The sequence below is a fragment of the Physeter macrocephalus genome, chromosome 10 (genome assembly GCF_002837175.3).
Source record: "Physeter macrocephalus isolate SW-GA chromosome 10, ASM283717v5, whole genome shotgun sequence".
Classification (NCBI taxonomy): domain Eukaryota; kingdom Metazoa; phylum Chordata; class Mammalia; order Artiodactyla; family Physeteridae; genus Physeter; species Physeter macrocephalus.
In genome coordinates this window covers 39817521-39841774 of record NC_041223.1, presented here as the reverse complement: position 1 = coordinate 39841774, position 24254 = coordinate 39817521, and the positions used below count along the sequence as shown (strand labels likewise).

The following is a 24254-nucleotide window of genomic DNA, read 5'->3' as shown; positions in this document are numbered from 1 at the left end:
TACTACCTAAAGCAATCTACAGATTCAATGCAATCCCTATCAAACTACCACTGGCATTTTTCACAGAACTAGAACAAAAAATTTCACAATTTGTATGGAAACACAAAAGTCCCCGAATAGCCAAAGCAATCTTGACAAAGAAAAACAGAGCTGGAATAATCAGGCTCCCGGACTTCAGACTATACTACAAAGCTACAGTCATCAAGACAGTATGGTACTGGCACAAAAACAGAAATATAGATCAATGGAACAGGATAGAAAGCCCAGAGATAAACCCACACACATATGGTCACCTTATCTTTGATAAAGGAGGCAAAAATATACAGTGGGGAAAAGACAGCCTCTTCAATAAGTGGTGCTGGGAAAACTGGACAGCTACATGTAAAAGGATGAAATTAGAACACTCCCTAACACCATACACAAAAATAAACTCAAAATGGATTAAAGACCTAAATGTAAGGGCAGACGCTATCAAACTCTTAGAGGAAAACATAGGCAGAACACTCTGTGACATAATCACAGAAAGATTCTTTTTTGACCCACCTCCTAGAGAAATGGAAATAAAAACAAAAACAAATGGGACCTAACGCAACTTAAAAGCTTTTGCACAGCAAAGGAAACCATAAACAAGATGAAAAGACAACCCTCAGAATGGGAGAAAATATTTGCAAATGAAGCAACTGACAAAGGATTAATCTCCAAAATTCGCAAGCAGCTCATGCAGCTCAATATCAAAAAACAAGAAAACCAGATTTTACTTTGCCTATGGTTATGGTATTGACTTGAATCTTAGGAGACAGACAGGATGTTTAACTATTAGTATTAAATGAATCTGAAACATGATTGTATTTCTGATTCTTAGTCATTTTCATCAGTTCCTCTTAATTCCTTCTTCAGCTACTGAGGCTTCATTCAAACTTTTTTTGTAAATTAATCATTTTAGATAAATTAGAGATATGGCACTTAGATAGATTTCTGATTTTGGTCATTTGTGTATATTTCTTATCACCTGCTCTAGCTGTAACCCTCTGTCTCCTGAAACAGGGTCTTTGTTTTCTCTGTGGCATCTACCACATGGTAGGTAATAATATTTGCTGAATAATGAAATGGATAAAACAGGTTATTTGCAATTTTACATACATACAATAGCTATTAAAGCTTTTGAAAATGTAGCAGTTGCCAAGGATCTGGTTAGTAGGTTAGTATAAAAACTATCACAATTATAGAAATCAAGCATATAGAAATCAATCAAGTAGGAAAAAATCGAGGATACTAATCTAAGGGTCAGAAGAGGAAAACTTAAGAATAAGTAAATAAAGGAATTTGAGGAGAATAATGCTAATTTGGTTGTGACCACTTTTATAAATACATGAATTTTCCATATTTTCACAAAGGTATAAGTTCATGGTATAAATTCATCTTTTTAGAACTACATGTAGCAAGAATAAGTGTAAAATATTTGCAACTCTTCATTTTAAAGTTATGCTATACCTTTGCTCATGCAAGTAAAGATGTATGAATTTTCCATTCAATAATCACTAATTGAGTACCTACAATATATTGTGCCAAGTGCTGTAGATGGATGAATAAAAAATTGCCATTCAAGATATTCACAGCCTGCTAGGGGAGACTGACACGCACAGAGCTGTCATGTGAAGTCAACCGTGATAAGTGCATCAGAGAATTATGAACAACGTGATTTAGGGGCAGGGGTTATGACTCATACCAAACTTGTGCAGTTCCAAAGAGCTTTACAAAAGCAGCAACCTTTGAGTTGGGCTTTTAAGGATGGCCCAGAGCCTACTAGTGAGAGCACAGGGAGATGATATGCATTCTGGGTGGAAGAAACAGGAAGTTTTTAATATGGCCCATTTGTGCAATTCTTTTGGTATTTGTTGCTAGCCCCATGTGGCCAAGGGGTTCAAACCAGCACATTTTATCACATCTTGTACAAAGTCTAATCAGTAAGTATTGGTTTTTGAATATCTGGATGAATGAATGAACAAACTTACCTTCTTAATATGGGACAGTAATTTCAAATAAAAAAATTATACTTCAGTGAGTGTTGTGTTTCTTTACTTGATTATACCTATGCAGTTCAAAGGAAAATTTAAACTTTGTGGACTTTGATTAACATTCCTCTCACCGGATTTTAAGAAAGCACAGCTGTGGACTTTATTCCACCATTCTGTGCTTCCCCTTCTGCACTTAATTTCTACACTTTCATTGGTCTGTTTAGATGCATGAGTTCAAATATATGCCTTTGGTGTTTTTTTTAGTCTAAAATAAAACCTACTTAAATGGAGGCTACAGTGCTGCTTATATGTGAAATGATATTCAGGTTGATATTTTTTATTTCCTCTTTAGAAGCAAAATGAACTCATCCTATTGTACACATTATACATTCTCCAATTCAAAACCTACAATACAATGATAGGGAATGGGCATGTATTTCCTATTGCAAAGTGTCCAGTGGTATCTGGAGGATTCAGCTGGGTTTTAAAGAGATTGTATTAACATTTGTGCCATAAGTGACAGTTGAGTTATTTTAATTAAATGGCAGTTTCAGCCAATTAAGATTTGTTATTGTTTTGAGTCCCTTTTCCTTTTCTTCCTCTTTTCGATTTCAGTATGTCTTGGGAATCCAAATATGTTAGAGTATGATTCCTTTGGTATTTTATTTTTCCTTTGGAAGCCAAAACAAAACTCTTTAGACCATCACAATCCCAAAAGGAAGCTGTAAGTCTTGGGAGTGTGATCACAGCTACCTTTCTAGGACCCCCAAACTGAATCTAGTGTTAAACACAAGAAACACATCTTTTGCTTTTGTAGTACTTCAGGGAGATTAATAAAATAACATTGTATATGTGTATTTTATTGTATGTTATCTTTCTTGATTCCCAAAACAACGTGGAGAGATAAGCAGGGTAAATATTTCCATCCCATTTGATAAGCAAGGCTCTGTCATTTACCTACAAAAAAGATGATTCCTCAAAGTCAACAGCTGATACAGGGATGAGCTGGAACTAGAACTGAGTTCAGTGGTTCTCCCTCTGTGTTACAAGCCCTGAGGACTTCCTTTTACTGGCTTACTTGTAAGCTATAAGGAAATGTGGGAAGCAGAGGAAAGAAGAGTAATGAAATTATTTACAGATGAACTTGAAAGATGGCTAACATGATGCTGTTGGCATTTGGAGAAAAAGACTTTTTTTGAGAATCATGGTGAAATACTTCTACCACGTATAATTCCTGGGTTTTATACCAATCACAAGTTCAGTTATTATCCCAACGTGAGTGGTGGGCTGTGGAATATGGACTGGAAGGGGCGTTTCTCAAACCAGGGAGACTAGTGAGAGATGTCATAATCTCTGTAAGAATTGATGGGATGGAGGCAGGTGTGGGTGAGGAGGGTGGAATTAGATGGTGCCTGTGGGAATGGAATTGGAAGGAAGAGTGAGTTCAAGGACAATTTTGAGCCTGGAATAGACAGAATTTGGTGGTTTATTAGAAAGGAGAGAAGAAAACAGCAAACAGCACTAGACTCTCTGCTCCTCTGAATTACCCTAGTAAAGTTAGCACATACAAGCATAGGAATATTGACATTCCTGGCTTCACACTTTATAGAAAAAGGAACAGATGATTTCCATAACAGGAAAGAAGCATGGCTGTCTCATCTAGGACAGCTAAGCATTTGTTATGTGTCTGCTCAAATATGTAGACTGCCTGAGTTAAAGGGAGCCTGGTTTATCCAGCGATCGGTTGTAGCCACCTCTTCAGGAGTATATATGGAAATGAAAATAACTCAGTTGGTTTCTATATTATTAGTTTTAAAATGGGGGCTTTTGATATAGAAATATCTAAAACAGGAACAGGAAAACCATGCAAGTGCATCAGATGCCTATTCATAGCAAAATTTCAAGTTAACCTTTTGATGCTGAGGCATTATGTGTGGGCCAGGTTTTACTGGGTGGATTTTCTCTTCCAGAGTTCCAATCTCCGTATCATATAATTGAGGAAAATAATGTCCTTGCTCCTTGGCATTGAAATTCAGAAGCAGGGATTTATGGCTTTTAAAGTTACACATCTGAGAAAGGCTGTCACTCAGCTAGTGAAACTATTTTCAGTGGAAAGTTGAAATGCTGAAGAAAAAAATATATTTTGCTATACTGTTAACTTTACTATTTAGTAGATATGTCTCTGACTGCCTATGTTACACCGTCTTGGGGCAAAACACAAGAAAGATTGATCAGAATACAATTGGTGGGTTTGAAAAGGGAACAAAATAATAAGAAGAAACACACTCATTTATGAGACTACTGAGCTGCTTACTCAAGGAAATTTATCCTGCTCCTGTTATAAATCAGAGATGTATAAAAGAAATCAGGATGAGGAATGAAAAAATAACAATGAAAGTTGTTTTAAAATTATGTGTCATTTTGTCATTAAATTGGATATTGTTGCTCAAGGAACCATTTGTTCTTTCCCATGAAAGAGACAAGGAACGAGGATGTTTATCTTAATACATCTTTTTTTCCCTTTGTTTCCTTCAGGGGTCATGGTATACTGAAAAAGCACTCAATCAAGAGAAATCTGGGGGGAGCTGGAAACTATCAAGTTATTGAGGCCACACAGGGGGCAGAAAAGATAGAGGTGGGTACACTTTTGATCCATCAATCCTGCTATTGAGGGTGTCCCTGAAAATATCTTTGCTGTTATAAAGCCAGAGGACAGCAAGGAAAAGGTGTAAAGTAGGAGGTCTTTATTTTAAAAAAACAGATCAATATGGTTAAATGGACGCTTGATAGAGTCTATTGTGCATGTCAAATTAATAGCATGCATGCTGAGAACTTGAGCTACACATTTCCATCCTGTGTCTGCCAGGGGCCAGTGATGAGTACAAGAGACTGAGCTTGGTTTGATATTGACATTCTTAGCTGAGCTTATTTAAATTGTTCTCAACAGAGGCAGATAGCCCACCAAAATAATGTTTTAAATTTATATCCTTTAAAACAGAAGAAAAACTTATAGTATTACCGATCAGATCCTATAAACTTACTACTCTCCTAATACTGATCTCCTTAGAGACCATGGTGACAGCTTTATTATCAATACATACAAGTAAATAGTCTTGATGTCACTGACTGGTGGACATAAATCTCCAATGCTTTTTTGAGAAACAGTTTTCTGTGTGCTGCTGATATATTTGAGGCTCCTCCAATCCCTCAGGGCTGTGTTTTCCCCGGAGTGAGAGATTTGCTCCCGTGTTGCAGTGAAGATGGCAGATCAGAGACCGTGGAGTAAACCTCAGCCTGCGGGAAGCCTCCTCCCACTCTTGGATTCCCATGAGAACAAAGCTCCAAGGGAACAGGAAAGAGTGGAAGGCGTTACATTTGGTTTAGGCTCATTGCCTGGTTTTCTGAAAACCAGTACAGTTTTCCTATTAACCCATTGCGATTTCATTTAGACAATGGCAGTGGGTTCATTTTCTTGTGTTATCTGAGCATTTTACTACTTTCTTGTCAACTTTTTAAGTTTGTGTCAGTGGAGAATAACATGTTTTAATTGAAATCTACCTTTTATTATGAACTAATGTCATGAAAAATTGTATCAAAAAGCATTTATATTTCTATATAAACAATTGAAATCTCCATACTAAGAGAAAACAGCAAGTACATTTGTAAACATTAATTTTGTATTTAAAGAAAATTAAGGCTAACATAAAATAATTGAGTCTTTAATGTGAGTGGAGTGGATAGTGCTTTATAAACATAATCTCATGTAATCCTCACGATAACTATGTGGGAAAAGTAAGGAAGGCATAGTTATTCCCTGTGACAAAAGTGTACCTTGCCAAGTGTACACATTTAGCTAGTGGGTGGTGAAATTAGGATTTGAGCCAGATATTGTCTGATGCTTAAGCCTATGTCCTTGAGCAGTTTGGATAGAGAGATTTGGCAGGAGCTAAAATACTGTGTTTAGATGAGCAAAGGATCATGTTTGCGTCAGGTATTTATAATCGATGGTTGAAAATATACATTTTTAAGGAACATATTATCCCATACTCTACGAACTTTACAAACAGATGAAACATTTTTCTGATTCATTTAATGAAAAGCACTTAACTAAAAAAACATTTAACGAAAAAACAAAAAAATTAAAAACACTAAAAAAAGTAGCACAGAAAATAAAATCACAAAAATTCACTGAAATACTAAATACAGGAATATAGAAATCAACAAAATAGAATAATACAAGAAAATCGTGTTTATTCTAGAAATGTACACGTGGTTCAATATTGAGAAATTTATTATAATTTCATAGTCATAGACTAAAGGATAAAACTGCTATTTTTACCTCCTAATAGATTTCAAATGACATTTGATAAAATGTAACTATATTTCTTTTGAGAACATGCATATATAGAACATAGTAATTTAGGTATAGAGAGATATTTTTAAATTGTGAAAAAGCAGAAAAAACAGAAAAACCTTAGACGCTTACTACATGCCCTATTTCATCACTTATAGTTAACATCATTCTATAAATTCTAGCCAATGCAATAAAATTTTTTAAATGACTAACGTTTTAAAATTTCTTAATATATATACTAGAAACTGTTCTAAATACTTTACAAATATTAATTCATTTAATCTTCATAACAATCCTAGGGAATATTGACTACTATAATTCTCATTTTACAAATGAGGAAGTTGAGGCCCAGAGAAGCTAAGTAACTTGGCCAAGGTCACACAGCTAATAAGTGGTAGAGATGAATAAGCACTCAAGTGGCTTAACTCATGAATCTTTAATTTTAAATCCTATCATATGCTGTCTCTCAAAGTTTACAATTATTAGAAAAGAGATGACATCTTTTTTCCTTAAAAAAGTATATATATATATATATATATATATATATATATATACACACACACACGTGTGTGTGTGTGTGTGTGTGTGTATGTGTGTGTGTGTGTGTATGAATTTACTAAAAATCCCAAGAAAATCAACTGGAGAACTATTAGAATAAGAGACTTCAGTTAAGTAGTCATACAAAAGATAAATGTGTATAAATCAAAACTCATTTTCTCATTCCTTCATTATTTATTGAGCACTTGCCCCATTTACTCTGTGCCAGTTGTGAGCACTGAGGATGCAGAGCTGAGGATACTTTGAGATTCCCCCGGGGTTTGTAAACTGCAGGATCTAGAGATATAGAGAAAAATTGACTAGAGGACCATGAAGAGACCCAAAGAGGGTCACATCAAGAGTGGCTGACGTTTAATGCTTTGGGAAGGTCCTCAGGGATGACATGCTAACTTTCTTCAATTATATGAGGAATATCATCTGTATGATTGAGAAGGCAAAACTACGTTGAGTGGATGGGAATCAGAGAAAGACATATTTTTATTTAATTAAAGGAATGGCTGTCTGAAATTATAACAGGCTACCTCTGGTACTTGAGATGGTTCCAGAAGCTTGGTACCACTAGGAAGGAAAGTAGCACAAGGAATTCATACATGAAATGATGAGGGGCTGCGGATGGGGAGTTGGTGATTAACTCATCTCTGAAGATAAAATGTTCTTGGATCTGTTATTGAGATCGTTGATGTGGGAAGGGCTCCCTTGAAGACAATACAATGAGGGGCTCTAAGGAGTCAGGCCCACCAGCTTTACACTTAACTCTCAGAGTTTTAGTAATCCATGTTCTATGTTTTATTAGTATAATTTATATATTGAGACGTTTAAACAATGCTAAGAAGAACAAAGAATAAAATCAACTCCCACCTCTCAGAATTAACACATTTCATTTTATAATATTTGCTTAGTCTTCCGTTTTAAAGAAATAAAATGGCACAATTAGTTAAGTCTCCTTTCAGAAGCATCTATGAATTAGTGTGTATTGTTCCCGTCCATTTTATACTTTTACCCACATATTTATGCAGCCATTCCAATATTTAATCCTGGTTTGTGTTTTTTAAATTTACAAAATCACTGTTGTGGCCTCTCACGTTGCGAAGCACAGGCTCTGGACGCGCAGGCCCAGCGGCCATGGCTCACGGGCCCAGCCGCTCTGTGGCATGTGGGATCCTCCCGGGCCGGGGCACGAACCCTTGTCCCCTTCTTGGGCAAGTGGACTCCCAACCACTGCGCCACCAGGGAAGCCCCTTGTGGGGGTTTTTTGTTAAGACATTTACTATTCACGTTTAGTGGCCTTCCTTACTCCGAAATTGGTCCTGTGGATGACAGGATGTTATTGTTGGATGATTTAGGAGAAAACGTTATTCTCATTTATGTCTTTATATATTGTCAACACCGGGACTTTTTGAAAATGACAAAAGCTAAGCCAGAGGGGAAGTGAGGACAATGTAAATAAAGTAGGCAGACCAGAATGGAGGATTAGCCTGCATATGAAGAAAACAAGGCTGCAGGAGGAGTAATGACTTTCTGGGCCCCACAGCTTGTTAGTGACAGTCCTCGAAATACCAGCCCCAATCTCAGAATCAAACAATTGCATGGGATAAGATATATGTAGAATGCTTCCAGTTCATTGTTCTTTTCATCATGGTGTTTCTTATGTTTAATAAAGATGTAGAGAAGTAAGATAATGGATTCCTAGGGCCAAATTGCCTGGTATCCTGCCGTCAGAATGGCTGGTTACAGTCTAGCTTTAATCCATCAATTTTTTTTCTTATGATTGCTCTCTCCTTGCCCAGGTAAATATAATTATCACCTCTTTCCACTGGATAAAGTATCCTGTCCCATCTGTCCCACTAGGTAGCAGAATGTGGCCAGGTAAATCAGTTTTCACTGGTGATCAGAAGTCATCTCTTCCATTTGCTTGTCAGCTAACCTTTGCCCTATACTTGTCCTGTTAACAGCTGGCTAGTTAATGAATGTGACATGGCTGTTTCTGCAAGGTTTGGGTGTGCCAAGATTTTACAGAAGACAGAGAACTGACTCACTAATTAAGCAGGGGTTTTTAGTGCCAGCTTAGGTCTGCGGTCTGCAATTTCCTTAACCAGACCCAGTATCAGTTGTTCTTCATAGTGAGGTGGTCTTGCAATTATATCATTTATCCTACATGGAGTTAGGACAAATAATTCATCATTTCATTATTTACTTTAAACTTTTAAACTAATACAACTCCTAGGATTGAAAGGCTTGCAAATATTTTTAAAGTTTTACTCATATCAAATTTGTTTTTGTTTTTCCAATATATTTTATACATTTATAAGATACATAAAACCAGTCTTCTTGACTATCTGCTGGCAAAAATATTTGATTGCTAAAGTAGTCTGTAGAAGTTAAGTGATATAGGCTTGGCCAAAAAGTTCATTCGTGTTTTTCCATAAGATCTTACAGAAAAACCCAAACAAACTCTTTGGCCAACCCAATACATTGAAAGTGAAGATTTATCATGTGAAAAGTATCAAGTTTCATCTGATTATGTTCTTTAAAAATTATGGTAATTTGATTATCTTACAAATAAGTTCAGTCTGTAAAATCCTAATTTACAAATGCTTGAGAAAACAAAATACTTTTGATTAGTTTAATGTCAACCTATTATCCTACCATGTAAATAGCATAGACATTGTAACTATAGTCACAAAAAATAAGAATCCATTGGAAAGGAAGTGTAGTGCTTTTGGCTGTTTCTAAACACAACCGTAAAAGGTCAAGGATATCATTACTGAGAAAATGAAGTCATTGTCCAAAAGTTGCACATTAGCTAATTTTTGTTATTTGTCTCAAGTGGTGTATCTTCAGATTGCTGGAGGACATCATGAACATTTTAGCTGCAATTATTATTAAAGTGTTCATTGTGTAACCTTTTCATGTGTGGGCATGGTTGCTGCAAGGTGGCTAAAAGGACAGTGTCCCTCAAGGTCATATCCACATCGCCTATCTGTGATGGCTCCTCTTTGGTTTAGTTTGGTTGGTGGTTATATGCTATTTGTATGTCATGTGGAACATGGCTCAACTTTGTGAGCTGACTGCTAAGGGGCCACTTAATCCACTTTTCTTAAAATTATGCCATATGTTAGTCTCTAAAGTTTGCTTTTGGTATTTAAATGCATACCATAGCTTAATCACATCACATCAAGTTGTAATTTCAACAGTACTTTATAATTTTTCTTTGGCTGTTTTGCATGTGGCTATTTATTAGTCCATCACATGACATTTCATAGTTTTTCTGGCACTAGCTGAATACTTAAATGACATGGAAGAATTGGTGGAAAGAGCACTGAATGTTGGAAGTCAAATCTCTATTCTGGACCTTATTTTGCCCCCATCCAGCTGCATGAGTCTTAGCAAGTCATTCTGAGATACGGCACAGTGCAGTGGATCAAATCATTGACTACCCAATTTGAGTCCAACTTGTGCCATTTATCAGTTGGTAAATTTCTTACCCTCTCTGTGTGAAGATTAGGTTCTCATCTCTAAAATGGAACTGACAATAGTTCCTCTCTTATAAAGTTATTAAGAAGATTAAATCAATGGATATTTATAAAGCACTTAGAATAGTGCCTATATGACTGATTGTTTAATAAAACTTTACTGTGATTGGACTTCATTGGGTTTGATTTCTATATGAGTATTTCCAGTTTGAAGATTACATTAAGTTTCTGTTTCTTGCCTTTGTTTTCAATGCACCTTTAACTTACTAAGCTGATGCTGGTGAAAATATTGTTTCTATGCAAAGTATTAGTGGCTATATGGTCTAACAGCAATGATTTGTTGTTGTTGTTTGTTTTAAATTAAGGCACATGTGCAAAACTAAAGAATTTTTAAAAATATAGCCAAAATAGCTATATATCTCATAGTTGTATTGACTGAGACAATCTCTATAACTGGGCTTAGAACTTGTGTTTGTATTGTGTAGACATTTTGTTTACCTTCTGAAGGGTTAATTTATTTCATTTTTCAATTTCTGTCTTTCTAAATGTGCTATTGGATGAAAGGCTATTTGGAAAACTGAATTTGATTATTACTTTTCACCTCTGTAGTGTCACTGAAAAAATTCCAGTTTATCAGTTTTCCTTGGTACAGGCTGGTACGTGACTTCTATCTTTTTAAGCTTATCACACGCCCATAACTCTGTTAAACAGTTCTCAGTTTCTTTTAATTAAGCTTGAAACTTGTTAAAATTGAAATATTTTGTAGTGCATAGAGCAGTCTAATGTCAAAATAAGAGCTTGGTGGTAGAAAGAGAGATTAGTTTGTTTCTTAAAAACAGGACATACCCACCGGGGTGAAAGAGGCCACTGAAATTGGAACTCGTTTTAGCCCATGGGAGAAAGTCCAGCTAAGTTAGTGGCCTTATCATCTAGAGAGAATGATGACAGCAAAAGGAGGCTGTCCTGATAGGCAGGGGGTCGAGTCCGAGTTGACGGCAAGGTGCAGCAGATGGTGTCCCAGCAGGTGGGTGGGCGGTGGTGACGCAGAGTCTGCGAACGGGTGATATCCAGGCAGATAAACAGAGAGGTCTGTTCACAGATAGCATGGCCCCAGGGTTGGGGCTGGGGTTTCGGAATGAAATTCAGGCCCTGGGAAAACTGGATAGACTAGTGCAGAGGCCTGTTTTGGAGGGACTAGGGTACTATCCAGGGCATTGGAGCACAGCGTTTGTTATGTGGGACCACAGGTTAAAGGGGACTTGCGGCACCCTCATTTTGGGGGGTTGTGTGGCCTGGAAGGATGCTGGAGTAGGGAACCAGGCCAGTCTTTATAGATGTTGACTTTGATAGTCCTTGGTATAGATTCATGTGTCTGTCTTTTGCAAATTGAAAAACTCAGATGTGCTGATTACTAAACTGTGCTTTACTTTATTGCTAACAGATTAGATTAGGAGGCAACTCTGAGGTAATCAGCCTTGCCTCTTTTTTTTCTTTCTTTCTTTTGTAAAGTTTGCAGTAACTTTCAGATCAGGATGAATTTCGTGCAGTTGCAACTGCTCACATGGGTCTTAGGTTAAGTGAAGCATACAATATAGAGGTGGTGTTATTTCCTACTCTTCTTGGATTTATCCTGAGGAAGAAGTCATGTATCAGAGAAGAGAGTATAAAATGAGAGGATTAGCAAGTAAGTGGTTGTTTCTGGCTGAGCTTTGCTTAAAATGGAGGAGAAAATGGCATGCAAGTTGCTGAGATTAATTTCCTTATAATGACATGGAGTGTTAGATGGCCCTTGCCCTAGAAGTCATTTCAGGCCTAGTTATGTTACTTGGGAGTGCTCTTTCTGAAATCAGGACCTCCACCTCCAAGGAATAAGAGAGAAAATTGAATTTTGACTCTTTTGCCCGTGTCTTAGGTTTTAACAGCTTTCTGCTTTTGATCTAGATTTTAAGCCTACCGACATCTTTGTGATTAAAGGAAAAAACCCTCAAATAAAATGAAATCCAAGCATTCCTGTTCCTTACATTTTGAAATAAATCTTAGGCTGATGTCCCCTGTAAAAAAATGTTTACTTGGTTATTATGAAATTCCAAACCTTCATCATTGTTTTTCCAAATACTATTTTCAACAGAAAATCCATGGTTCTTTCTAATAGACTTTCTTTATAATGGTGAATATTGTGTAGAGAAACTAAGCATTCATTTATCAAATGAAAGTTCATTGATGTAATTAAGGTCAAGATAAACTTGGCTGTCATGAAATCTAGCTTAAAATTCTGACTTTCTGTGTGACTTTGGGGCAGGTTATCTACTATACTGGATTTTAGTTTCATATCTCAGTTTCTACCATGTTCACAGAAACACTGTATTTCTGGTACACCTTTGGGAATCACAATGGATAAAAGTTTTCCTTTTTTGTGCGGTACGTGGACCTCTCACTGTTGTGGCCTCTCCTGTTGCGGAGCACAGGCTCCGCGGCCGTGGCTCACGGGCCCAGCTGCTCCGCGGCATGTAGGATCCTCCCGGACCGGGGCACGAGCCCATGTCCCCTGCATTGGCAGGCAGACTCTCAACCACTGCACCACCAGGGAAGCCCAGTTTTCCTTTTCTTAATGGAATTTTTTTTAGTGAAAATCATTTTAATATGTCCCACACTTATATGCCCTCATAATTTGAACATAATTATATTAGAGTTCCACCAGATAAATGGAACCAGCAGGAAAAATATATCAAAAGGCTTATTGAAAGGGATTGGCTTAAGTATTTGTGGAGGCTGCCTAGCAGAGTCTGAAATCTTAAGGCAGGAAGGGCAGACTGGAAACTCTGGGGCAGGAGCTGATGCCACAGGTGGTATTTCTTCTTCCTCCAGGAAACCAGTTCTGCTCTTAAGACCTTTCAAATGATTGGACCAGGCCCACCCACATTCTTGAGAATGATCTCCTTTACTTAAATCAGTTTACTGTAGATGTTAACCACATCTACAAAATTCCTTCACAGCAATACCTAATTCACTGTTTGATTGAATAACTGGGGATCACAGCTTAAACTGACCCTCACAGTCCACTCCTTGTCAACTTGGCATCCATACACATTTCCTTAAATCATACCTAATCTCAAAATAATGAAAACAACAAAATCATACTTCCACCTGACATGATTAAAGCTATCCTGTGTGTAACTGAAATCATGCTAACCCTTTCCCCAGAAGAGGTGCAGGGTCATTGGGGGTTTACTCTTCTGATATCTCGTAACTTAAAATACTGTGATATAAAGTTCACTATTATTAATATATCTTATATTAGAAGACAAGCACTTGAGAGGGAAGAAAGAGACACATATTTGAGACACACACACAAACATTCATAACGAAAAAGGAAGGGTACGAATAACTTAATAGTCCTCATTTCTGGAACTGGTCACATGGTCATAGCTGGTATTTATAACTTCTTTCTTCTACTACCCAAGCCATACATTCCATATTCCCTTTGCTCTCTAGCAGGTACCTCAGCTTATTATGGTTCTTTGCCTGGCAGGGTGACCCAAACCTTCCTTCCTAAAGGGTCTGGGCCATTAGCTGTTGTTTTATGGTTTTCACTGACTTGTGAATTGAATTGTGGTTTTCTTTGACCTTAGTCACAGAACCTGGTAGTAAGAAGAGATGCCCTAGGGATCTCCTGTATTACAGACATACTCTTCCTTACTCCATCGTGTAGTACAGCCCAGTTGTCCCTTGATAATCTGGATCAGTCACCCCAGCCAATATAGAAACTCCATTTTTGCCTATTTATTCAGAGGCCTGAGAAGCCCACAGTGACTGGGGCAGTCTTTACTCTCAGTTCAATGGAATTGTTGTTGTGTCTCCTGGTAGAAGCATTCTTCTCTTTGAAACTAAGACCTCTCGACCAGCAAAACAAAAGATCACAGGGACGGGAAGCAAAATTTTGCCAGTGGATTGCTAGGGATAATACTGAGTGGTGTCACTCCCATTCCCACCCCTTGATTCCTGGACCCATGAATCCTGGCTATGGGAGACAGAGTATCACATATTGGATGCTGATTTATAGTATTTATAGCCTCTTTCCAGAGCCTGGGCGCATACTGCCACCTCGCTGGCACTGTAACTGAGTCTTCAAAGGCCATTCCACTGTTCTATCATGCTTTCTGCTTCAGAATGATGGAGAAAATTGTAATACCAGTGAATGAGCGTTGTCAAACTTCATTTGCTGTGAAGTGAACTCCTTGATCAGAAACAATGCTGTGTGGAATACCATGACGGTGGATGAGGCATTCTGTAAATCCACGGATGGTAGTTTTGGTAGAAATACTGCTTTCAGGGAAAGCAGCTCTATATCCAGAGTGTCTGTTGTAGTAGGAACAAAGCACCACCCTATCCATGATGGAAGCAGTCCAGTAAAATAAACCTGCCACCAGATAGCTGGCTGATCATCCCATGGAATGATGCCATATTGGGAACTCAGTGTTGTATTTGCTCCTGAAAGACTGGGCACTCAGCAGTGGCTGTAGCCAGGCTAGCCTTGGTGAATGCAATTCCATGTTGCTGAGTCCGTGTATAATTTTTACCTCTGCCGTGATGGTCACTGTTCATGAGCCCATTGGGCAATGACAGTAGTGTCTGGGAAAAGAGGCACAGATCCACAAAATAGGTCATCCTGTCTATTTGACTATTAAAATCCTCATCTGCTGAGGTCCCCCTTTGGTGGGCATTCATATGGGACATAAATATCTTCAGATTCTTTGCCCATTCAGAGGGCATATACTTCTTCCCCACATTTCTTTGTATCAATTTTCTGATCATTTTCTTTCCAAATCACTGACCATCCAGTCAAACCATTGGCCACAGCCTGTGAGTTAGTACAGTTTTATACCTCTGGCCATTTCTCCTTCCAAGCAATAGGAACATCTAGCAGTTCTGTTCCCTGGGAGGATTTCCCTTCACCATCGTCCTTCAGAGATGTATTAGAAAGGGGCGGTCGTGCAATAGCTGTTCACTTTCAGTTGGTGCCCCCATATCATACGCACCATTTGTAAACCAGGCCCACATTTTCCATTCCTCAGTCAACGGGTTTTAGGGAACTCCCCATGAGGCAAAAGTATGGACTGGTAGAGGATAGGTAATGTAGCAGGAGTAGGGCCCATGGGCATTTGGACAACCTCCTCATGTAATTTACTTATGCCTCAGGGCCTGCTTGAGCTCAGCCTCATATGTACCTCTTGCCGTTGATATTGGCGTGCTGCTGTGCACTCCCAGCTTTATAGCTTTGGGGGATCAGACAGCAGCCAGTTCATGATGGGCAGCTCAGGTGTCATGGTAATTTGGTGGCCCATGATTAGACATTCATTTTCTACTTAGGCCCAGGAGCAAGCCAGAATCTCAGAAAGAGAGTAGATGCCTGCAGAGGAAGATAGGGGTTTGTTACAAAAGCCTCGGAGTTTGCATTATGATTCACCAGGAGGGGCCTGCCAGATCTCCAGACGGCATCTCTATCTGCCACTGGCACTCACAGGGAAAAGGCTAGGAGAAAGATCAACAATATGATTGTTTGGCAGTACAGCAGGTTCTCAAGGGGAGTTAGCCTCCCCTTCATTCAAGGGGTTCTTGGTCTGTAAACTAGGTGAAGACTAGGAATTGATGGAGACATTTTCACTGTTTTGATGATTCAAGATAGACCTCTGTTCGGTAGTCCTAGAAATCTTCTGCTTATACAGATCAAGTAGCATTGATTAGCTTGCCCATCTGTTTATTTTGTAGGGACACCATGATCAAACCATAGGTCTCTCTCTGCAAGACAGACTATTCTGGTTACTGCTTTGGCTCTGCTGTCCATTATAGTAACCACATTTGTCTTTGGTGATTAAGTGCTGCCACTTGACCCTGCCACCCTGGCACCCAACTTTCCCTACTGTATTTAGGGATCCCAGTTCAGTGGCAGCAATTCCCACTGTAATTTCTGACCTACAGAAAAGAGTGACCCCAGAGTTTTTCAGGGATGCTGGGGCTCTTCTCACACATGTATTTCTAACAGTCATAGTTCAAAGTGTGTCCTTTGGACCCTCCTGGGGTAGGTAAGCAGGTTTTACATGATAAAGCTATTTTAACATTTATTCTACAGTATACCAAGGCAGTCAGTTCTGGCATTTTGATTTCATTTAATGTTAGCCCATGTCTCAACCAGCCAAACAAAATGCTAGACCCCTTTCTAGCCCCTTGAGCTAAAACATTGAATCCAGAATCTGTTTAGTGAGCCCATATCAATAAATTCATTCTGATTTAACTTTATGTTCCTTCCACAATTATCCAACACACTTCATATCCATTCATTCATGCACATATTCCCCAGATTTCTATCTGGGGAGTAAATTGGAAAAATCATGCATTTCTTTTGGTGCATAGCACACTTCCACATGGGTCACACTGTGTAACTCACCCTTTGAAGCCTGCTGGAACATGAGTCTACTTATAAATCTAGAAGCAAAGAGGGGTAGCAGGGATAAATCCTGAGGAGAATCAGCCGTGTCTTGCAAAGCAGATACCTCAGGAGAGACTATTACAGGTTCATCAGACAAAGCAGGGGTTAACTGCTTCACGCAGAGGTGGAGAGTGGCTTTTGTTGGCAAATGACTCAGCAGAATTTAGGGATTTGAAATCCTCAGTTTCCCTGGGATTTCCCAGATGTATGTATTTCAATTTTCAAGATTCTATTCCTTCTCAGTCAGTGCCCTCACTTTAATAATGATGTTCTTGCAAGGTTGGGAATTCAATTTGTATTGTAATTCAGCAATTTACAGCTTGAAATTCTGGGTTTGAAATCTCAACCCTACGGCTACAGGAGATAAGGGTTTTTCCTTCTGGGCAGACATAGATACTTTCGGGTCATTTATACAGAGCTTGAACTAGGAATTTCAAGCCTTGAGTGTGCCCTTTTCTTTCCCTTTTCTACAGCACGGTTTGGAGCAACCAACCAAGAAAGAGATTATATGATTATGGTTTATGTGATTATGGAGGCTGGTTAGGCAAGTCCAAAAGTCAGGCTGGCAGGCTGGGAACTCTCTGGCAGGAACTGAAGCCGTAGCCTACAGGTAGAATTTCTTCTTCCTCGGAAAAAACTCTGTTTTGGCCTTTCCATTGATTGGATCAGGCCCAACAAGATTAATTGAGGATAATCTCCTTAACTTAAATCAGTTGATTATAGATGTTCCTCCTAGATTAGTGTTTGCTTGAATAACTGGGGACTATAGCCAAGTTGGCCCATAAAACTGACCGTTCCAGTAGTCCAATTTTATTCTTGATAACCTATAGTCATCACACGTATAGGCAGATGTAAAGGATGTATACGCAAAGATTACGGCTAATTACCCAAGCACAGGCTCTAAAACTTGGTTTCTTGAAAAACCTCTAGATAATAGTTTGTTCTTTAGTCATTTATTTTTCCTTAAAAATAGAATGAAGTGTTGTAGCTACAATATGCTCTTTGGTGGCAAGATGTGATTCATTTTTCTTGCAAAAAGAGCTGTAGTGGCTTTTTCTCAACAGATTTTCTCACCCTCCCCAAAATCATCTTACTTGTGGTCTGTGGCTGTTATTATCTTTGAATTAACACACTGTTAAAACATCCATAATAGAGTGGGTCAGCCTTGATCTTTGGGACTGGACCAGTAAGTTTTTCTATTGTGTTCATTCATTGTTGCCTATTGAGGGACTGATTCTGCTAACAGGTTCGGAATTTAGTTTTGTTCAACTAAGAATTCTAGAATTTGAAAATTCAGAAAGCTGTTCCCTGGATAGCTGAGCATTCTCAGTATGTTGTTTTAAAATGTACTTTAAGAAAAAGTTAGCTTGGCATGTAACTAAAATATCTCTGCTGAGGGAAAGGGGCACATTGCTGAGTGAACATTTTGTTGCTAATCACATAACAAGGTGACAGGGCTTCCTGGAGTGATTGCTCCAGGTGACTACAACCTCAGCCAAGCTCGTGTGACTTGTTTATTTGGAATAATGGTGTGTGTTGGGCCATCTTCTTCTCTTATGTATGCTCTAGTGGCCAAGAGGCAAGATATTAATTGCTTTGACAAGATTTCAGGTGCAATCTATGGCTGTGACAGAGATTTTTGTGAGAAACCTCTGGGGCAGTTTACCTGGTGCTTTATAATTCAGAACAGTGGTGGTGGGGAGAGTGGAGGAGGAGAAATCTGATTCCAGAACATGTACTTCTCTCCTCTGTGTTAACGCCCCACATTCTATTTAGTACAATTAAAGGAAACTCAATGAAAGGATTGTTTGAAGAAAAAAAAAGAATTGGGGGGGTGTCTTCCTGGAAGTGATCAGCCACCCCCTCCCTCTTCCCTGTCTCCATTGGTCATAAGCAGAACATCACTTCTGATTTTATTTTATTTTATTTTATTTAACATCTTTATTGGAGTATAATTGCTCTACAATGGTGTGTTAGTTTCTGCTGTATAACAAAGTGAATCAGTTATACATATACATATGTTCCCACATCTCTTCCCTCTTGTGTCTCCCTCCCTCCCATCCTCCCTATCCCACCCCTCTAGGTGGTCACAAAGCACCGAGCTGATCTCCCTGTGCTATGCGATGTGTTAGCATACGTTATTTGTTTTTCTCTTTCTGACTTACTTCACTCTGTATGACAGACTCCAGGTCCATCCACCTCACTACAAATAACTCAGTTTCGTTTCTTTTTATGGCTGAGTAATATTCCATTGTATATATGTGCCACATCTTCTTTATCCATTCATCTGTCGATGGACACTTTGGTTGCTTCCATGTCCTGGTTATTGTAAATAGAGCTGCAGTGAACATGGCGGTACATGACTCTTTTTGAATTATTGTTTTTTCATCACCTCTGATTTTAGACCAGATAATCTTAGGACTTGAGGCCAAGCTAATTCCATCTGTCTCCTCTCCAGTCTTTCTCAAGCTCTCGTCGGATATTCTGCTCCAGCAGTGCGGTGTAGTATAAAGAAGTTGAGCTTTGGAGTCAGTTAGACCAGGGTTTGGGTTCTTACTACCTTAAGAGGTTAGTAACATTTTCTAAACCTTGGTTTCCTCATAAAGAAAGTGCAGATAATTCAGTGCATTATGTTGGAATAAGATCATGTGTAGGAAAACTGCATGGTAGAGGGTAGGCACTTAAAATGTATTTTTCTTGCTGTTCCCCACCCCCGACTTCCTGAACATAGAATTATATACAAAAATAGCACTTAGGGTGGAGATGAGAGTTCTCATTCCTGCCATTTCCTCCAGTACTTCAACTGTGGCTCCATAATTTACATTCTAAGGGCAAACCCATGCTAGTTACCATTTACCTCTAGTATATTGTTTGTATTAATAGGCTTTTCTTGAAAGTCTACTATGTTCAGGGTTTTGAACCAAGGCTAAGGAGAAGCATAAATACCAATTGGCATTGTTGTGCGATTGTAGATTTCAAGAATGTAACCGACATTTTGGTAGTCTAGCCTCAAACTCTAAAGTCAGATGTAAGCCTTGTTCCCAGTCCTTACTTGTTACATTTTTCTGTATTGATTTACTTATAACCTGTTGGAATATATTACACTATCTTTTTATTTCTTTTTAATTCCATACCCTCTCACAATGTTAGTTTTGGGAAGGGAAATTTTGATATCTTCTAAACACTTTGGATTTATTGGTATCACATACAAGAAAAATATGGCTCAGCTCAGTTCAACTTTTTGATTATACTGCTAATATAGTTAAAAATTTAAATTATTTTTGGCCTTCATGTTTTCCTTCCTGCATTTCAGCTTCTATCCAGGGATTTTTAATTCTTATACTTAAGTACCATATATATAGTCTATCATCATGAGTATTCATTCATTCAGTAAAAATATATTGAGAGCCTAGTAGGGCCTGAGGATATGAAACAAAAATAGAAATGGTATCTGCCTTCATGGAGGTAACAGTCTAGTAGAGAAGACAGACATAAATAAACATACAAACATATAGCTACTAATTGTGATGAATATTATGGAAAGAAATGTAGATGGCTAGAGAGAATACACTTAATAGTACTAACAAAAGTAACTTAATTTAAAAAAAGCAACTTAGATAACCTATATAAAGAAGTTCATAGGAAAACAGTCATTTTACATTTTATTCTTCTATCTTTAAAACACTGAAAAAGAAAGAATTATTTATGTTCTGTCCAGCTGTAGGGCTTTGAAATTTACTTAAGAAGGTGCTTGAAATTGCAAAATTTGAGCTCAATGACAATAGTATTATTATAATATAGCATTTTTTCTACCTTGTTAGTAATTCATTTTTCATGTTATTATGAGTTTTGTTTTCCTGGATGTACAATATTCTTAGGAGAGATTTTTTTTTTCTTTCTAACTAGGAATATTCTGGTTTACACTATGCAAATGCTTATAATGAAAAACAGTTGGTCATTGAGCTATTACGTATGCCAGCAGAGTCTGACTAGGGTAATGTTTATCTCCATTAAATAACAGATCTGGTGAATCTTTTACATAAAATAATATTGTGTTGTAGACATGATATCGTCAAACTTTAAATACTCTTTTAAAGAATAGTAACAGCATAAATCTCATTTTTGTTTTAGGTAAGCTGAACAATAAGACTTTAAGCATAAATAATTAGAAAGAATCAGTTCATAGGGAATTAAATAAAAGTTTTGTTTACTTAAATAGATTTTAAATATAGTACTTGAATTTGAGAAAAATAAATTTTGCCTAACAATTGTGGTAAGGACTAGCTCCTATAACATCAGGAAAAGATTTTTAGTCAAACTGATTTATCTGTGCTGAGATTTGTCTCTGTGTGTGTCACCTAGCTGGTTCTCACGCCTCTGACTCTAACATCATAGTGCAGCAGGACCACGGAGTTACAGCTTTACACATGCATTCAGCCAGCGTGAAGCCCAGCTGGGGGAGCTGAAAGGGCAAAGAGGTTGAAGGAGGAGTTGGGACTCTTGGGAGTAGAAGAGATGGGAGACAAGGCCATTCCTGAATTGTAGGTGTGGTACTGAGGGTGTAGAGGCAGAAGTGGCAGGTAGGTGAAAGTAAATCACTGTATCCATGAAGACAAGGTCACCAGTAATCCTTATATTTGCTCCACGGCTCACTTGGTATATTTGCCACGTACAGTTCCATCTGCGTCTTCTCAGAGAGGCTATCTCTCCATCTAATTTAGATTGTCCTGAGTTCTAACTATTCCCTAACAACCTATTTTCCCCCTTCATAACCCTCATCAAAACTGTAAATTATGGGTTTGATTATTTACATGTTCTGTAATCTCCTTTGTTTTTAGCATCTTGTCTTTCTTGTTTAGGTTACCCCCTACTAGCTTCTAGTTGCTCAATACATAACTGTTAAATGCGTTACAATCAAAACTTTCAATTGGTTGCTCTTGGCTTTAACCTTTATTCAGTAGAACTTGAGTCAGAAAGAGAAAGACAAATACCATATGATATCACTTATATGTGGAATCTAAAATATGACACAACTGAACTTATCTACAAAACAGAAACAGACTCACAGATGTAGAGAACAGACTGTGGTTGCCAAGGGGGAGGGGGGAGGGATGGATTGGGAGTTTGAGTTTAGCAGATGCAAACTATTAAAAATAAAATCAAATAAATTGCTGCTCTTGGCTGTTTATTTGGATCGCTCATGAACATAACCAAAATGCTCAGAAATGTCCATGTTTTTTTCAGAGTGGTTATTCAGTCGGCTCGCAGTAGATGTTGGTGATTGCTTACACCAAAAATGCAGCTATTCATCCTAATTTAGTATCATGATTTATGTTCGTTTCATTAATCGCTTTTTATTGATACCAACGACTGATTTAAAATGATATTTTGGGGTTAATTTAGCTTTAGTCTTGAGAGTAATATGTAGACTTGGTAATGAGGAGAATTTATGAGTAAATGATTATAGAGCAGTTTGGCCTGTCTCTGGTTTTGGAGATATCCGCATGCTGCTTCCTTTTTCATCGTTGTTAATGAAGAGCTGCTTGGGATCTTCCTCACATTGATGTTTCCAGTGAACTCTATTGATATTTATTGAGTACTTTTTCAGCTGTGTGTTTCTTAGCTTTGAAAGATTAGGGAGTAATTCCACTTAAACATTGGCTTTCAGCCACATCTCCATGTACTCATACAGTCAGTAAAAGTTCTCTCAGCCCCGCTTCACTATGAACAATGCAGCTCTTGCTAGAGCAATTAAGGAACATAACTAAAGATAAGGGCTTTGTCAAATATCGAATATGTGGTGGTGTCTATGCTAACCTTAAAGAAATACTCGCGAATTCTAAATCTCTGCTATTGTCCTGAATCTCTGAATTAAGTTCTTTACATCATGTTGACTAAGATATACATTAGAATTATATTTACTAATCTTTCGTGCAAATTTCAAAGAAAAACCTGCCTGGAACCTTGGTTTGTTAATTAGGAATAATTAGGAATATTATGTATTTTTAATCTTTTGCAGGTCTAAATGTTTTTCGAATAGGTTGGTTTTGTCCTAGTTCTGGAATAATTAGTAGGAAATACTAAATATAACTTATATTTGCAGAAGTGGTTTGGGTGAAGTCATTTATATTATGCCTTGACAACACCTGCACATTTGGGCACTGGACTAGTTACTATATAATTATAATAATTGAATGGTCCTTACTAAATGATGTCAGATTCGAATTGACATTCAGAAAAGTAATGATATATAGAAGTTTTAGTTACATATTACTCTGAAACAGAGTAGGAAATGTATTGGCTTAGGTTGCCTGGTGATTTAAGATTATGACTTAAATACTATCCCTTCAAGTGCAATAAAACCGGTTGTCTGACTTTGAACTTCTCACTAATTGCCTTCATTCATTTATACACTCATTTTTCCTTTTTTTCAAGCTAACAATTATTGCTCTCATTATGATGTAATTTGCACATCACTGTAGAAGTTTAACAAGGTTGGAATTCAAGCTTGACTTTTCCTTAGTTCTACTAAGGACCCTTTCTGTGCAGAACTCTTCCTAAATTAAGGCCAGGGGAGGGCTTCGTGTTCTTGGCAAGAGCATATCTGACTCTGGACCAGCACTGGCTGCTACATCTTCTTACCTTAAATCTGAACCAGGGTTCGCTGAAGGCAAAGCGTGGAGGAAATATGGTCTCTTCAATAGGGAAGTTCTCAGCATTTGTTTTAATTGTGCCTTTGCCTCTGTACTGCATCACAAAGCAGACAAAGACTGTATTGTTATCTCAGAGAAGTTGTAAGAAATAGTGAGATATTCCTGGGAATGGATTTGATCGACTTTGGATGTGATAAAACATGAAAAATGTAAAACTATAAGGCATTAACATTACTAAAGGCAAATGGAAGAGTTTATATTCCATGAGAAGGAGGAGTGAAAACAAATTAGGTAACCATTAATGGTTTTGTTATCCAGGAAGTATTCTGGGTTCTCTATTGAAAAGAATCCCAGTGCTATGTGCCCCTTCTGTCTTTATTGCTTTGATGTGTCATTGAAGTCACAGTGGTAAGGCTTGTAGAGAAGAGGCTGCTTTTTGGGAGAGTTCAAGAATGAGTTAGTTCTCGTTTGTCAAAGCTCTAGGAAAATCTTTATCCCCAGAAAATGAGAAGTACCAGTAATAATTGGATAGTGTGTTTGGGTTGGACTCAGACCTGAGTTTGAATCTTGACCCTGGCACTAACCAAGCCTGTGGCTTGGGCAGTCTCTCCCAGCCTGTTTTCTCATCAAAGAAATGAGGATAATCATACCTGTCTTGAGAATCTTAGGAGGACTCTGATAATAATACATGTTAGTTGCCTAGCATATTTCAGTTTC

General features: G+C 37.9%; 1 protein-coding gene across 2 annotated transcripts in view; it reads left to right on the top strand.

The window, feature by feature from the left end:
• Positions 1-24254, top strand: part of PKIB (cAMP-dependent protein kinase inhibitor beta) — a 105203-nt gene that overhangs the window by 19136 nt on the left and 61813 nt on the right. The window contains exon 2 of one of the 2 annotated variants that reach the window (XM_024122577.3): positions 4551-4650. The exons of the other annotated variant lie outside the window; for it this stretch is intronic. The gene's annotated coding sequence lies outside the window, so the exon portion shown is untranslated. The remainder of the gene's footprint in view (positions 1-4550; positions 4651-24254) is intronic. 2 annotated transcript variants of the gene reach the window in all.